General features: G+C 38.1%; 1 non-coding gene across 1 annotated transcript; it reads left to right on the top strand.

The window, feature by feature from the left end:
* The first annotated feature begins 6,756 nt into the window (after window positions 1-6,756).
* LOC112768698 (small nucleolar RNA R71) lies at window positions 6,757-6,864 on the top strand. The gene has a single exon (XR_003186097.1). It is a non-coding gene; the product is annotated as a small nucleolar RNA R71 (small nucleolar RNA).
* The last annotated feature ends 10,015 nt before the right edge of the window (window positions 6,865-16,879 follow it).

The following is a 16,879-nucleotide window of genomic DNA, read 5'->3' as shown; positions in this document are numbered from 1 at the left end:
AATAATAAGAACATACCTCCCTGCAATTCCTTGAGAAGACGACCCGAGGTTTAAATACTCGGTTATCAATTTTAAGGGGTTTGTTACTTGTGACAATCAAAACGTTTGTATGAAAGGACTTTTGAAGGTTTAGAAACTATACTTGTGGTGCACGAAATTGTGATCTCAGGCAACGGCGCCAGAAACTCTGTACGCACGTCTTAATAAATCATTTTTTATTCACAACTTCGATACAACTAACCAGCAAGTGCACTGGGTCGTCCAAGTAATAAACCTTACATGAGTAAGGGTCGATTCCACGGAGATTGTCGGCTTGAAGCAAGCTATGGTCACCTTGTAAATCTCAGTCAGGCGGATTCAAATGTGATTGGATTAGATAATTAGATGATTAAAAGATAAATAGAAGGGGATAGAAATACTTATGTAATTCATTGGTGAGAATTTCAGATAAGCGTATAGAGATGCTTTCGTTCCTCTGAACCTCTGCTTTCCTACTGTCTTCATCCAATCAATCCTACTCCTTTCCATGGCTGGCTTTATGTAAGGACATAACCGTTGTCAAGGGCTACTTTTTATCCTCTCTGGAAAATGGTCCGATGCGCTGTCACTGCATGGCTAATCGTCTGGAGGCATCACCCTTGTCAATGGCTGCATCCCATCCTCTTGTGAAAATGGTCCAAATGCTCTGTCACAGCACGGCTAATCATCTGAGGTTCTCGATCACACTGGAATAGGATTCACCCTCCTTTTGCGTCTGTCACAACGCCCAGCACTCGCGAGTTTGAAGTTCGTCAAAGTCATTCAATCCCAGAGTCCTACTCAGAATACCACAGACAAGGTTTAGACTTTCCGGACTCTCATGAATGCCGCCATCAATCTAGCTTATACCACGAAGATTCTGATTAAGAGATCCAAGAGATACTCATTCAATCTAAGGTGGAACGGAAGTGGTTGTCAGGCACACATTCATAGAGAATGATGATGATTGTCACGTTCATCACATTCAGGTTGAAGTGCGAATGAATATCTTAGAAGCGGAATAAGTTGAATTGAATAGAAAAACAGTAGTACTTTGCATTAATTCATGAGGAACAGCAGAGCTCCAAACCTTAATCTATGGAGTGCAGAAACTCTACCGTTTGAAAATACATAAGTGATGAAGGTCCAGGCATGGCCGGGAGGCCAGCCCCCATGATCTAAGAACTAGGCATCCAAAGATGTCAAATACAATAGTAAAAAGTCCTATTTATACTAAACTAGTTACTAGGGTTTACAGAAGTAAGTAATTAATGCATAAATCCACTTCCGGGGCCCACTTGGTGTGTGCTTGGGCTGAGCTTGAATGTTACACGTGTAGAGGTCAATCTTGGAGTTGAACGCTAGTTTGTAACGTATTTCTGGCGTTCAACTCTGGCTTGTGACGTGTTTCTGGCGTTTAACTCCAGACAGCAGCGTAGAACTGGCGTTCAATGCCCTTTTACGTCATTTAAACTCGGCCAAAGTATGAACTATTATATATTTCTGGAAAACCCTGGATGTCTACTTTCCAACGCAATTAAAAGTGCACCATTTTGAGTTCTGTAGCTCCAGAAAATCCACTTTGAGTGCAGGGAGATCAGAATCCAACAGCATCAGCAGTCCTTCTTCAACCTCTGAATCTGATTTTTGGTCAAGTCCCTCAATTTCAGCCAGAAAATACCTGAAATCACAGAAAAACACACAAACTCATAGTAAAGTCCAGAAATGTGAATTTAACATAAAAACTAATGAAAACATCCCTAAAAGTAACTAGATCCTACTAAAAACATACTAAAAACAATGCCAAAAAGCGTATAAATTATCCGCTCATCACAACACCAAACTTAAATTGTTGCTTGTCCCCAAGCAACTGAAAATCAAACAGGATAAAAGAAGAGAATATACTATAAATTCCAAACTATCAATGAAACATAGCTCCAATCAGATGAGCGGGACTTGTAGCTTTTTGCCTCTTGAATAGTTTTGGCATCTCACTTTATCCATTGAGGTTCAGAATGATTGGCATCTATAGGAACTCAGAGTTCAGATAGTGTTATTGATTCTCCTAGTTCAGTATGGTGATTCTTGAACACAACTATTTTATGAGTCTTGGCCGTGGCCCTAAGCACTTTGTTTTCCAGTATTACCACCGGATACATAAATGCCACAGACACATAATTGGGTGAACCTTTTCAGATTGTGACTCAGCTTTGCTAAAGTCCCCAATTAGAGGTGTTTAGGGTTCTTAAGCACACTCTTCTTTTGCTTTGGACCTTGACTTTAACCGCTCATTCTCAAGTTTTCACTTGACACCTTCACGCCACAAGCACATGGTTAGGGACAGCTTGGTTTAGCCGCTTAGGCCAGGATTTTATTCCTTTAGGCCCTCCTATCCACTGATACTCAAAGCCTTGGAATCCTTTTTATTTACCCTTGCCTTTTGGTTTTAAGGGTTATTGGCTTTTTGCTCTTGCCTCTTGGTTTTAAGAGCTTTTGGCTTTTTCTGCTTGCTTTTTCTTTTTCTTTCTATTTTTTTTTGCTATCTTTTTTTCTTTTTTTTTTTCTGCAAGCTTTGTTCTTTGCTGCTTTTTCTTGCTTCAAGAATCAATTTTATGATTTTTCAGATCATCAAATAACATGTCTCCTTATCATCATTCTTTCAAGAGCCAACATATTTAACATTCTTAAACAACAACTTCAAAAGACATATGCACTGTTCAAGCATTCATTCAGAAAATAAGAAGCATTGTCACCACATCAATATAATTAAACTAAGTTCAAGGATAAATTTGAAACTCATGTACTTCTTGTTCTTTTGAATTAAAACAGTTTTCATTTAAGAGAGGTGATGGATTCATAGGACATTCATAACTTTAAGACAAAGTTGCTAAATACTAATGATCATGTAATAAGACACAAATATGGATAAGCACTTAACATTAAGAAAACGAAAAACAGAAAATAAGAACAAGGAATGAGTCCACCTTAGTGATGGTGGCGTTTCCTTCTTGAGGAACCAATGATGTCCTTGAGCTCTTCTATGTCTCTTCCTTGTCTTTGTTGCTCCTCCCTCGTTGCTTTTTGATCTTCTCTTATTTCATGAAGGATGATGGAGTGCTCTTGATGTTCCACCCTTAATTGTCCCATGTTGGAACTTAATTCTCCTAGGGAGGTGTTGATTTGCTCCCAATAGTTTTGTGGAGGAAGATGCATTTGAGGCATCTCCAGGATCTCATGATGATGAGCTTCATGCGTCTCTTGAGATCCATGAATGGGCTCTCTTGCTTGCTCCATCCTTCTCTTAGTGATGGGCTTCTCTTCCTCAATGGGAATGTCTCCTTCTATGAAAGCTCTAGCTGAGTAACATAGATGGCAAATAAGATGAGGAAAAGCTAGCCTTGCCCAAGGAGAGGGCTTTTCGGCTATTTTGTAGAGTTCAAGAGAGATGACTTCATGAACTTCTACTTCCTCTCCAATCATGATGCTATGGATCATGATGGCCCGATCCACAGTAACTTCAGATCGGTTGCTAGTGGGGATGATGGAGCGTTGGATGAACTCCAACCATCCTCTAGCCACAGGCTTGAGTCCAGTCTTCTTAATTGAACCGGCTTGCCTTTGGAGTCAATCTTCCATTGAGCTCCTTCCACACATATGTCCATGAGGACTTGGTCCAACCTTTGATTAAAGTTGACCCTTCTAGTGTAGGGGCGTGCATCTCCTTGCATTATAGGCAAGTTAAACGCCAACCTTACATTTTCCGGACTAAAATCTAAGTATTTCCCCCGAACCATTGTAATATAATTCTTTGGGTCTGGGTTCTTACTTTGATCATGGTTCCTAGTGATTCATGCATTGGCATAGAACTCTTGAACCATTAGGATGCCGACTTGTTGGATGGGTTTTGTTAGAACTTCCCAACCTCTTCTTTGGATTTCATGTCGGATTTCCGGATACTCATTTCTCTTGTGCTTGAAAGGGACCTCAGGGATTACCTTCTTCTTGACCACAACATCATAGAAGTGGTTTTGATGAGCTTTGGAGATGAATCTTTCCATCTCCCATGACTCGGAGGTGGAAGCTTTTATCTTCCCTTTCCCTTTTCTAGAGGATTCTCCGGTCTTAGGTGCCATCAATGATAATGGAAAAACAAAAAGCTTATGCTTTTACCACACCAAACTTAGAATATTGCTCGCCCTTGAGCAAGAGAAGAAAGAATAGATGAAGAAGAAGAAGAAAATATGGAGAGGGGGGAGGGGTGTATTCGGCCAAGAAGGGGAAGAGACGGTTGTGTTGTGTGAAAATAAAGAAGAATGGAGGGCTTTATATAGGAAAGGGAGGGGGGTAAGGTTCGGCCATAAGGGTGGGTTTTGGGTGGGAAATTGATTTTGAATTTTGAAGGTAGGTGGGGTTTATGAGGTAGGTTTATGGGGAAGAGTGGATGGATGTGAGTGGTGAAGTGGTTATAGGAAAGAGAGTTTATGGGATTGTGTGAAAGAGGGGTGAGAAGAAGTGAGTGGAGGTAGGTGGGGATCCTGTGGGGTCCACAGATCCTGAGGTGTTCAAGGATTTACAACCTTGCACCAAATTAGGCATGCAAAATGCCCTTGCACACAACTCTGGGCGTTCAGCGCCAGATTGGTGCTTGTTCTGGGCGTTGAACACCCATTTGTTGCCCATTTCTGGCGTTCAACGCCAGAACCATGCTTGTTCTGGGCGTTCAGCGCCAGCTCTTCTCCATGGTGCAATTCTGGCGTTCAAACGCCCAGATGCTGCCCATTTTGGGCGTTCAGCGCCAGAACCATGCTCTGTTCTGGCGTTGAACGCCAGCCAGATGCTCTTTACTGGCGTTTAAACGCCAGTGAGATCCTCCTCCAGGGTGTGATTTTTCTTCTGCTGTTTTTGATTCCGTTTTCAATTTTTATATTTATTTTGTGACTCCACATGATCATGAACCTAATAAAACATGAAAGAACAATAAAATAAAAATTAGGTTGCCTCCCAACAAGCGCTTCTTTTATGTCAATAGCTTGATAGTTGGCTCTCATGGAGCCTCACAGATGTTCAGAGCATTGTTGAGACTTCCTAACACCAAACTTAGAGTTTGGATACGGGAGTTCAACACCAAACTTAGAGTTTGGTTGTGGCCTCCCAACACCAAACTTAGAGTTTGACTGTCGGGGCTTTGGTTGACTCAGCTTTGAGAGAAGCTTACTGTGCCTCTTTTCCATGTTTATAGAAGGATAACCTTGAGTTGTAAACACAAGGGAGTCCCCATTCAATTGAAGGACTAATTCACCTCTGTCAACATCAATCACAGCTCTTGCTGTGGCTAGGAAGGGTCTTCCAAGGATGATGAATTCATCCTCATCCTTCCCAGTATCTAGGACTATGAAATCAGCAGGGATGTAAAGGCCTTCAACCTTTACTAATACGTCCTCTACTTGTCCATAAGCCTGTTTTCTTGAATTGTCTGCCATCTCTAATTAGATTTTAGCAGCTTGCACCCCATAGATTCCCAGTTTCTCTATTACAGAGAGGGGCATGAGGTTTATCCCTGAACCAAGGTCACACAGAGCCTTTTCAAAGATCATGTTGCCTATGGTACAAGGTATTATGAACTTTCCAGGATCCTGTTTCTTCTGAGGCAATGTCAGTTGATCCAGATCACTTAGTTCATTGGTGAACAAGGGAGGTTCATCTTCCCAAGTCTCAATACCAAATAATTTGGCATTCAGCTTCATGATTGCACCAAGGTACTTGGTAACTTGCTCTTCACAAACATCCTCATTCTCTTCAGAAGATGAATACTTGTCAGCGCTCATGAAGGGCATAAGGAGGTTCAATAGAATCTCTATGGTCTCTAGATGAGTCTCAGATTCCTTTGGTTCCTCAAAGGGAAACTCCTTATTGATCACTGGACCTCCCAGGAGGTCTTCCTAACTGGGATTCACGTCCTCCCCTTCCTCTTTAGATTCGGCCATGATGGTTATATCAATGGCCTTGCACTCTCCTTTTGGATTTTCTTTTGTATTGCTTGGGAGAGTACTAGGAGGGATTTCAGTGACTCTTTTACTCAGCTGGCCCACTTGTGCTTCCAAATTTCTAATGGAGGATCTTGTTTCATTCATGAAACTCACAGTGGCCTTAGATAGATCAGAGACTAAGTTTGCTAAATTAGAGGTATTTTGTTCAGAGTTCTCTGTCTGTTGCTGAGTGGATGATGGAAAAGGCTTGCTATTGCTAAACCTGTTTCTTCCACCATTATTAAAGCATTGTTGAGGCTTTTGTTGATCCTTCCATGAGAAATTTGGATGATTTCTCCATGATGAGTTATAGGTAAGGTTCACCTAAGTAATTTACCTCTGCTATTGCAGGGTTCTCAGGATCATAGGCCTCTTCTTCAGAAGGCGCCTCTTGAGTACTGTTGGATGCAGCTTGCATTCCATTCAAACTCTGAGAAATCATATTGACTTGCTGAGTCAATATTTTGTTCTGAGCCAATATGGCATTCAGAGTATCAATTTTAAGAACTCCCTTCTTCTGAGGCGTCCCATTACTCACAGGATTCCTCTCAGAAGTGTACATGAACTGGTTATTAGCAACCATGTCAATGAGTTCTTGAGCTTCTGCAGGCATTTTCTTTAGGTGAATGGATCTACCTGCAGAAGTATCCAATGACATTTTAGCTAATTCAGAAAGACCATCATAGAATATATCCAGGATGGTCCATTCTGAAAGCATGTCAGAAGGACACTTTTTGGTCAGTTCCTTGTATCTCTCCCAAGCTTCATAGAGGGATTCACCTTCTTTCTATCTGAAGGTTTGAACATCCACTCTAAGCTTGCTCAGCTTTTGAGGAGGAAAGAATTTGGCTAAGAAAGCCTTGACCAGCTTGTCCCAAGAGTTCAGGCTATCCTTGGGTTGAGAGTCCAACCACACTCTAGCTCTGTCTCTTACAGCAAAAGGGAAAAGCATGAGCCTGTAGACTTCAGGATTTACTCCATTAGTCTTAACATTATCACAGATCTTCAAAAATTCAGTTAAGAACTGAAAAGGATCTTCAGATGAAAGTCCATGAAACTTGCAGTTCTGCTGCATCAGAGAAACTAATTGAGGTTTCAGCTCAAAGTTGTTTGCTCCAATGGTAGGGATGGAGATGCTTCTTCCATGTAAATTAGAATTAGGTGCAGTAAAGTCACCAAGCATCCTCCTTGCATTATTATTATTTTCGGCTGCCATCTCCTCTTCCTGTTCTAAAATTTTTGAAAGGTGCTTACTGGATTGTTGTAATTTAGCTTCTCTTAGTTTCCTCTTCAGAGTCCTTTCAGGTTCTGGATCTGCTTCTACAAGAATATTCTTGTCTTTGCTCCTGCTCATATGAAAAAGAGAGAACAGAAAAATAATAATAATAGGGATCCTTTTTACCACAGTGTAGAGGTCCCTGTGTGAGTAGAAGAAAATAAGAAGAAAAGAATGTAATGTAAGGAAAGAAGCACAAGGGTGAGGAGAGCAGAGATGTGAGATGAGAGAGAGAGAATTTTCGAAAATTATTTTTGAAAAAGGTTAGTGATTTTCGAAAATAGTTTTTGAAAAAGGTTAGTAATTTTTGAAATTTAAAATCAAAAATTAAAATAATTAGTTAATTAAAAAGAAATTTTGAAAAAGAGAGAGATATTTTCGAAAATTAGAGAGAGAGAGAGAGTTAGTTAGGTAGTTTTGAAAAAGCTAAGAAACAAACAAAAGTTAGTTAGTTAGTTGAAACAAATTTGAAAATTAATTTTGAGAAGATAAGAAGATAGGAAGTTAGAAAGGATATTTTAAAATCAATTTTTGAAAAAGATAAGATAAGAAGATATTTTTGAAAAGATATGATTGAAATTAGTTTTGAAAAAGATTTGATTTTTAAAATCACAATTAATGACTTGATTCACAAGAAATCACAAGATATGATTCTAGAACTTAAAGTCTGAATCTTTCTTAACAAGTAAGTAACAAACTTGAAATTTTTGAATCAAAACATTAATTGTTGATGATATTTTCGAAAATTATGAGATAAAATTAAGAAAAAGATTTTTGAAAAATATTTTTATAATTTTCAAAAATAAATAAGAAAAATGAAAAAGATTTGATTTTTGAAAAAGATTTTGAAAAAGATAAGATTTTTAAATTGAAAATTTGATTTGACTCATAAAAACAACTAGATTTTAAAAATTTTTGAAAAAGTCAAATCTAATTTTCGAAATTTTAAGAGAATAAAAAGGAGAAGATATTTTTTTGATTTTTGAATTTTTTTATGATGAGAGAGAAAAATATGAAAATGATGCAATGCATGAAAGTTATGGATCAAAACAATGAATGCATGCAAGAATGCTATGAATGTCAAGATGAACACCAAGAACACTTTGAAGATCATGACGAACATCAAGAACATATTTTTGAAAAATTTTTAAAGCAAAGAAAACATGCAAGACACCAAACTTAGAAATCTTTGATGCTTAGACACTAAGATTTCAAGAATGCATATGAAAAACACCATACAACACAAAACACTAAAATATGAAGATCAATCAAGAAGGTTTATCAAGAACAACTTGAAGATCATGATGAATGCAATACATGAATGCAATTTTCGAAAAATGCAAGATGAGTATGCAATTGACACCAAACTTAAAAATTGACTCAAGACTCAAACAAGAAACACAAAATATTTTTTACTTTTATGATTTTATGATTTTTTTGGATTTTTCGAAAATTATTTGAAAAATAAAAATAAGGATTCCAAAATTTTTAATATGAATTTCAGGAATCTTGCAATCTTAGTCTAAAGCTCTAATCTGAGGGTTAGACATGGCTTAATAGCCAGTCAAGCTTTAGCATGAATATGCGAGTAATTCATTCAATTTTAGGCCAAAACCTCAGTCCAAAAGAATTTAGACATGGCTTTATAGCCAGCCATGCTTCAACATGCTTCATGAAACACTAGAATTCATTCTTAAAAATTCTGAAGAAAAATATTTTTTTGAAAAGATTTATATATTTTTAAAAATTTTTCGAAAACAAAGGAGAAATTTTTGAAAGATTTTTGAAAAATTTTTGAAAATGAAACAAAAAGAAAATTACCTAATCTGAGCAACAAGATGAGCCGTCAGTTGTCCAAACTCGAACAATCCTCGGCAACGGCGCAAAAAACTTGGTGCACGAAATTGTAAATCACACTTTTTACAACTCGTACCACTAACCAGCAAGTGCACTGGGTCGTCCAAGTAATACCTTACATGAGTAAGGGTCGATCCCACGGAGATTGTTAGCTTGAAGTAATCTATGGTTATCGTGTAACTCTTAGTCAGGAAAACAATAAAATAATTCACTTATCAAATTTGATTGCAAGGAATAAAAGGGCAGAACACAAATTATACTTGTATGCAATGATGGAGAATATGTTGGAGTTTTGGAGATGCTTTGTCTTCTGAAATTCTGCTTTCCTTTGTTTTCTGATTCACGCACGCACGTCCTCCTATGGCAAGCTGTGTGTTGGTGGATCACCGTTGTCAATGGCTACTTTTTATCCTCTCTGGAAAATGGTCCGATGCGCTGTCACTGCATGGCTAATCGTCTGGAGGCATCACCCTTGTCAATGGCTGCATCCCATCCTCTTGTGAAAATGGTCCAAATGCTCTGTCACAGCGTGGCTAATCATCTGAGGTTCTCGATCACACTGGAATAGGATTCACCCTCCTTTTGCGTCTGTCACTACACCCAGCACTTGCGAGTTTGAAGTTTGTCACAGTTATTCAATCCCAGAGTCCTACTCGGAATACCACAGACAAGGTTTAGACTTTCCGAACTCTCATGAATGCCGCCATCAATCTAGCTTATACCACGAAGATTCTGATTAAGAGATCCAAGAGATACTCATTCAATCTAAGGTGGAATGGAAGTGGTTGTCAGGCACGCGTTCATAGGGAATGATGATGATTGTCACGTTCATCACATTCAGGTTGAAGTGCGATCAAATATCTTAGAAGTGGAATAAGTTGAATTGAATAGAAAAACAGTAGTACTTTGCATTAATTCATGAGGAACAACAGAGCTCCACACCTTAATCTATGGAGTGCAGAAACTCTACCGTTTGAAAATACATAAGTGATGAAGGTCCAGGCATGGCCGAGAGGCCAGCCCCGATGATCTAAGAACTAGGCGTCCAAAGATGTCAAATACAATAGTAAAAAGTCCTATTTATACTAAACTAGTTACTAGGGTTTACAAAAGTAAGTAATTGATGCATAAATCCACTTTCGGGGCCCACTTGGTGTGTGCTTGGGCTGAGCTTGAATGTTACACGTGTAGAGGTCAATCTTGGAGTTGAACGCTAGTTTGTAACGTATTTCTGGCGTTCAACTCTGGCTTGTGACGTGTTTCTGGCATTTAACTCCAGACAACAGCGTAGAACTGGCGTTCAACGCCCTTTTACGTCATTTAAACTCAGCCAAAGTATGAACTATTATATATTTATGGAAAGCCCTGGATGTCTACTTTCCAACGCAATTGGAAGCGCGCCATTTTGAGTTCTGTAGCTCCAGAAAATCCACTTTGAGTGCAGGGAGGTCAGAATCCAACAGCATCAGCAGTCCTTCTTCAACCTCTGAATCTGATTTTTGCTCAAGTCCCTCAATTTCAGCCAGAAAATACCTGAAATCACAGAAAAACACACAAACTCATAGTAAAGTCTAGAAATGTGAATTTAACATAAAAACTAATGAAAACATCCATAAAAGTAACTAGATCCTACTAAAACCAAACTAAAAACAATGCCAAAAAGCGTATAAATTATCCGCTCATCAACTTGCAACGAGGATTTATCCGCAAATTTCTAGACCAAGCAAAAGTTCTCTCATCAAAATAGCGCCGTTGCTGGGGAATTGCAAACGTGTGCCTTATTATTGGTTACTGTAAATATTTTTTTGATTTTTGCTTGTTTATTTGTTTTTATTTTTGTTTTTATTTTTGCTTTTCCATAAATTAAGAGGTTATTTGTTTTTATTTAGTTATTAAAAAAAAATTTCAAAATTTTTTTTAGTTTTCATCTTGATCTTCAAGTTGTTCTTCACGTTCATCTTGACCTTCAAGCTGTTCTTAGTTGTTTTCTTCATTTTGATCTAAAAATTTGAAATTTGGTGTCATTTTATTGTTTTTCTCTTTCCTCATTAAATTCAAAAATATTTTTAATTAATTTTTTAGAAAAAAAAATTTCAGATTTTTATTTTTAAAAGTTTTATCTTATCTCATCTTATTTCAAAAATCAAATTTCAAAATTCAAATTTAAAAATTTTCAAAATTTCAAATTTCAAAATTTCAAATTTCAAATTTCAAAATTTAATTTTCAAATTCAAAATTTAAATAACCTTTAAATTTAAAATTATTTTTATTTTTATTTTTAATTTTTATTTACTACTATGAACTCTCACCCCTTTGGCTATGAGTCTGGTTACAATTATGTTGCAGGAAGAAGAAATTACAATGAGAACAGGCATCAAGGTTGGAACAATCAAAGATGGGAGGAGCCACAAGGATTTGATCAACCCTCATGGCAACAACCACCTCCAATGGACTGTCAACAACCATTCTGTGATGCATATCAAGGCAATGGCTATGGTGAGCGCTTTTTTGATTATCAACAACCACCACCATACGCCTATGAACCCTCTCCTCAACATAACTTTGGACCACCAAACTTACAAGCCCCTTTCCGCCATTTACCTCCATATGACCCTAACCCTCAACCACCATACCAACCACCTTATGAGCCATATGAACCATATATAGAACCACCCCAATTCCAACCCAATTACTCACAAGAACCACCACTTCAATATTCACCATCTCCATATCTATCAATCCAAGAGCACTATGATCCTATTTATGAAAGCCGAGTGCATCAAGAGACAAAGGATCGTCTCAAGGAAACAGTGGATCGATGTCAGGCAACCATTCGTCAATTGGGGCAAGCAATAATGAGTCAATTAGCTTCCCGATGTTTGGACACTCAAGGAACCCCCATGGCTTCATGTGGACAATCTAATGAAGAACGTAGTATGAAGGAGATACTAGAAACTCCAGTGAACAGTACGGAGCATGACTTTGTACTGGAACAAGTAGAGGAAGCCGGAATTATTGAAGAAGAAGAATTGGTTGAAGACTTAGGAGATGCAGAACCTCCATGGGAAAGTCCAGTCATAGAACCCCCTTCCAAGACATTTGAAATTGATGCTAAGGAGGGTGTACAACCTCCAAAGCATATCACAGTTAATGACTTGGAAGAGGTTGATCAAGAGATGTAGATTCAAGAAGAAGAAGCACAACCTCCCATGCCCTTGGAAAGTAATGAAGAGGAGATTGAATTGGAAGAAAGCTACCAAGAGGAAGAGGTTGAAATTGAAGAAGCTTGCAAAGAGGTGGAAGTAGTCAAAGAGCACAAGGGAGTGGAGCTTGAAATCACCTTGCCAAAGTTATTGGAGACCCCTCCCCCTAAGTTGCCATCATCCTTCACAACATTCAAGTGGGTAAAATTCATATCCCTTAGCTTTCTAATCCCACTTGAATATGGGCTACTGGAGACGGATGGTCAACTTAGAGCTTTTTGTGGCATTAAGAGTAAGAGAAAAATGGTCAGTGGTAACAATTGTCTTGCAAGGTTCATTATGGTTGAAGGCTTAAAGTTTAAATGTAAAGGTTGGTGTAAAGCTCCACTGAATGGGTCTAGGAAGTTGTTTGGCCGCTTTAGTGAGAATTCAGATTGCCTACCACCCGGATGGAATCATGATGATCAACAAGAAGACGGGTGCCAAAGCAAGATTTGGGACCCCGGAATCCAATCTAGAAATCAGCAGTCTTGGGGCCTTGTCACATGCTTTAACTTACTTGAAGGCTTTCTGCGCCTAGTTTGGGATCCCGGAGGACATTGGAATCATAAACATTGGTGGAGATTCCTGGATGAGTTCAAGCATAAGCCACCATAACAAAGGATTCTCCAAATGTCCAACTTAAGGACAATAACTAAAAGTGCTAGGTGGGAGACAACCCACCGTGGTATGATCGTTCCTTTTTCATTTTTATTTAGTTTTATTTTTTTTGAGTTTTATTTTATTTTATTGAACCTGGAGTTTTGCATCACATTCATATTAACACTGCATTCTGCATTTTCTTTTCAGATTAAAAAAAAAATGCCACGCGACGCGACCGCATCAGCGACGCGTCCGCGTCGCAAGGAGAGGGGAGAAAATAAAAACGAACAGAGAGTCACACTGGAGCGTGGCTGGAGGCGTGCCAGTGGCACAAATCGACCCACGCGATCGCGTCGCCGACGCGTCCGCGTCACATGGGAACTTTGGCCTCCCACGCGACCGCGTCACCCACGCAGCTACGTGCCATGTAAATCGACGTCACAAGGGTGCATGGCCGAAGGTTAAGCTGGAATGGGGCTGGACTCGTGCTGGAAGCCCAAGCCTTCCCACACGAACGCGTCACCCACGCGTCCGCGTCATATTGGAAATAGGCCATCCACGTGATCGCGTTAACCACGCGACCGCGTCACCCAGATTTTTTGCAAAAATACATCTCAAACAGAGAGTTGTGCGAATGCGAGGCTGCACTCGCGCCAATCACACAAATCAGGCCACGCGATCGCATGACCCACGCGTCCGCGTCACCTGACTTTATCGCGCACCACGCGACCGCGTCACTCACGCGTCCGCGTCGCCAGCGTCGCACAACCTATCCAGATTAGTGCCAATTATCTTATTTTTCTTTCCCAATCCTAATTTCTTCTATCTTTTCTTCTTTCTTCTTTCTTTCTTACTTTATTTCTTTCCCTTCTCGTTCTTCTTATCTTTTATTTTATTTTATTTATTTGCATACTTTCATTTATTGCATTTTAATTTTGTGCATATTTTTATTTTTCTAAAATTATTGGTGTTTAAATGTTCTTATTCAACTGTTATATCTTTTTTGGTATTATCTTGGTGCTTATGACTTGTTTTATTCGGATTGGGTAACATTATTTAAATCAATGCTAATTTTTATGATACTTGTACTCCTCTTGCATTGACATGTACTTATATTGATATTTTCATTACCCACACTCTTCCCCATTGTTGCAAATTTTGCACCATTGGTATGCCATGGCTTCTATTATTTTCTCACGTACATGTTGAAGCTTCCATGTAAATGAGACCCTTTTCATTCGGCATTAACCCAACCATACTTCATTTATTTTCTTATCTCTATTATTGGGTTACTTTTCTTCCCTTTTTCTTTCAGGATGGCCACTAGGAAGAGAACCGGAAGACGTTTACATGGGGAGACAGACAAGTCCATCTGCACAATCCTTAGAGAAAAGCAACAGTTGAAACAACCCGTCCACCTGCACATCTCAGTATGCACCGAGGACGGTGCAATCTTTAAGTGTGGGGAGGTCGATACCGATCTCCATGGATTAGTACTTTCCTGTCTCAAACACCAATATTTTATTTTCTTTGTTAATTGTTACATTTGCATATTTAATTGCATGTTTATTTGATTTTATGCATTTAGTTACTACTTGGTTGAAGTAATATTTTCTTTTTCAAGAAATTTTTATAATATTTCACTAATTTAAATTAAAAAAATCTTTTTGTGTTAAACTTGTTTGGAAGTTGTATTTGGAACATGGTTTTTGAGCTAAAGAACACACAACCTGTGAGATTTGAGCTTATTTATATGGTTACATTATTTAACCATAAATATTTTATTCCTGTGTGTTCCCTTCTCTATGATTGTAATCTTTACTTTGTTCCATTCTATATGTCCAATATTTAGTGTATTTACATGCTTGCATATGATTGAGGCCATTGTTTGATTTTAGCTCACTTATCCCAAAAATTAGCCTACCTTTTACATCACCCTTGTTAGCCCCCTTGAGCTTTTAAATCTCTTCAGTTTTATAACCACATTACTAGCCTTAAGCAGAAAAACAAAATAAGAATCCCAAGTTGAATCCTTGGTTAGCTTAAGATAGATATTGTGTAAAATTTAAGTGTGGGGAATTTTATGGGAACTTGGGATGATATGAAAAAGTAGGGAATTAAATTGAATAAGTCATTTGAAAATTTGGGAAGCATGCTCATGTGAAATCAAAATAATTAAATTACCATGTGCATTGAAGAAAAATATATTAAGTAATTAAATAAGGGGATACAAAAAAAAGAGAAAAATGAAAAAAAAAATATATTACCCCAAATGCAAAATGAAAAGAATCAATGCACATGGGACAAAATTCAAAAATAAGTTTGATACATGAGCATGTAATACAAGTGGAAAAAATTTGGGTAGTTAGGTACAGTATTTTAAAATTGTATAAAGTATGTATATGTTAGGCGAGATCTTAGACTAGTCAAGGATTCAATTTGTTAGCTCACTTAGCCTTATATATATATATATATATATCCTTACCCTTACCTTAGTCCCATTACAACCTTGAAAAGACCTCATGATGTTTGCATTGGTATACTAAATTTTGTTGATTGATTAGATGAAGAACAAAGTTTTAGAAAGCATGATTAGAGAAGACTAGAGTGAATTACCTTATACACTTGAGAGATTAGAGTGATATACACTTCCAGTGAGGGTTCAACGCTTAAATTCTATGTTCCCTGCTTTCATGAGCTATCTTCTTACAAGTTTACTTGTCTCTTATTGTATGATTTGAATTAGTGAAATCTGATTTATGTTTGTCTTGGAGAACTTATTTGCTTTTAACCAAGTAGGGTAGAAACATTTTTGCATGTAGTTGCATTCATATAGGTAGGTTGCATTTCATACATTCTATCATTCCTCTTCACCTTTATAGTTTCTCTTGAGCTTAGCATGAGGACATGCTATTGTTTAAGTGTGGGGAGGTTGATAAACCTCTATTTCATGATTTATGTTGTGCTCATTTGAGTGGTTTTTATCTACTTTTTACCCACTTATTCATACTATTTGCATGGTTTTACATTTGCCTTCCTAATTATGTGCTTTGATTGAAAACATGCTTCTTTGATCTTATATTTGCTTATTATTAATCCTCTCTTATCACCATTAGATGCCTTGATATGTGTGTTAAGTGTTTTCAGATATTATAGGGCAGGAATGACTTGGAGGATGGAAAGGAAGCATGAAAAAGTGGAAGGAATACAAGAAGATGAAGAAGTTGCTAAGCTGTCCAGCCTGACCTCTTCGCACTCAAACGGCTATAACATTATCTACAGAGGTCCAAACGACGCAGTTCCAGTTGCGTTGGAAAGCTAACGTCCGGGGCTTCGATTTGATATATAATATGCTATAGTTCCCCTGATGCTAGGCAACGCGACTGCGTGATCCATGCGGCTGCGTCGCAGTGACGGAAATCCAGCGTGGTTGAATTCAGGACCAGCGAATTCTGGGCTGTTTCTGACCCAGTTTGCGGCCCAGAAAACACAGATTAGAGGCTATAAAGTGGGGGAATGCATCCATTCATAAGAAGGCTCTCATAATTCAATTCTCATGATTTAGATTTAGTTTGGAGAGAGGTTTTCTCCTCTCTCTCTTAGGATTTAGGACTTCTATTAGTTTTAGGAGTAACTCTCAATCCCAGGTTCTTTATTTTTATTTATTTTCCCAATTTAGTTTATGAACTATTCCAGATTACTTGAATTATATTATTTGAGGTATTTCAGTTATTATTGCTCTCTTTTATTTACATGATTATTGCTTCCCATCTGAAGGCATTCTTATTCCAGTAGATTTACTTTTCCCCTTTTGGTCTTGGTTAAGAAATCAGTAACTCAGGAATTATCCAACTGAA

This window comes from Arachis hypogaea, chromosome 17, assembly GCF_003086295.3.
Source record: "Arachis hypogaea cultivar Tifrunner chromosome 17, arahy.Tifrunner.gnm2.J5K5, whole genome shotgun sequence".
In the NCBI taxonomy this organism is placed as follows: Eukaryota; Viridiplantae; Streptophyta; class Magnoliopsida; order Fabales; family Fabaceae; genus Arachis; species Arachis hypogaea.
The sequence above is the reverse complement of the archived record's forward strand: the minus strand, read 5'-3'. Positions and strand labels throughout refer to the sequence as shown.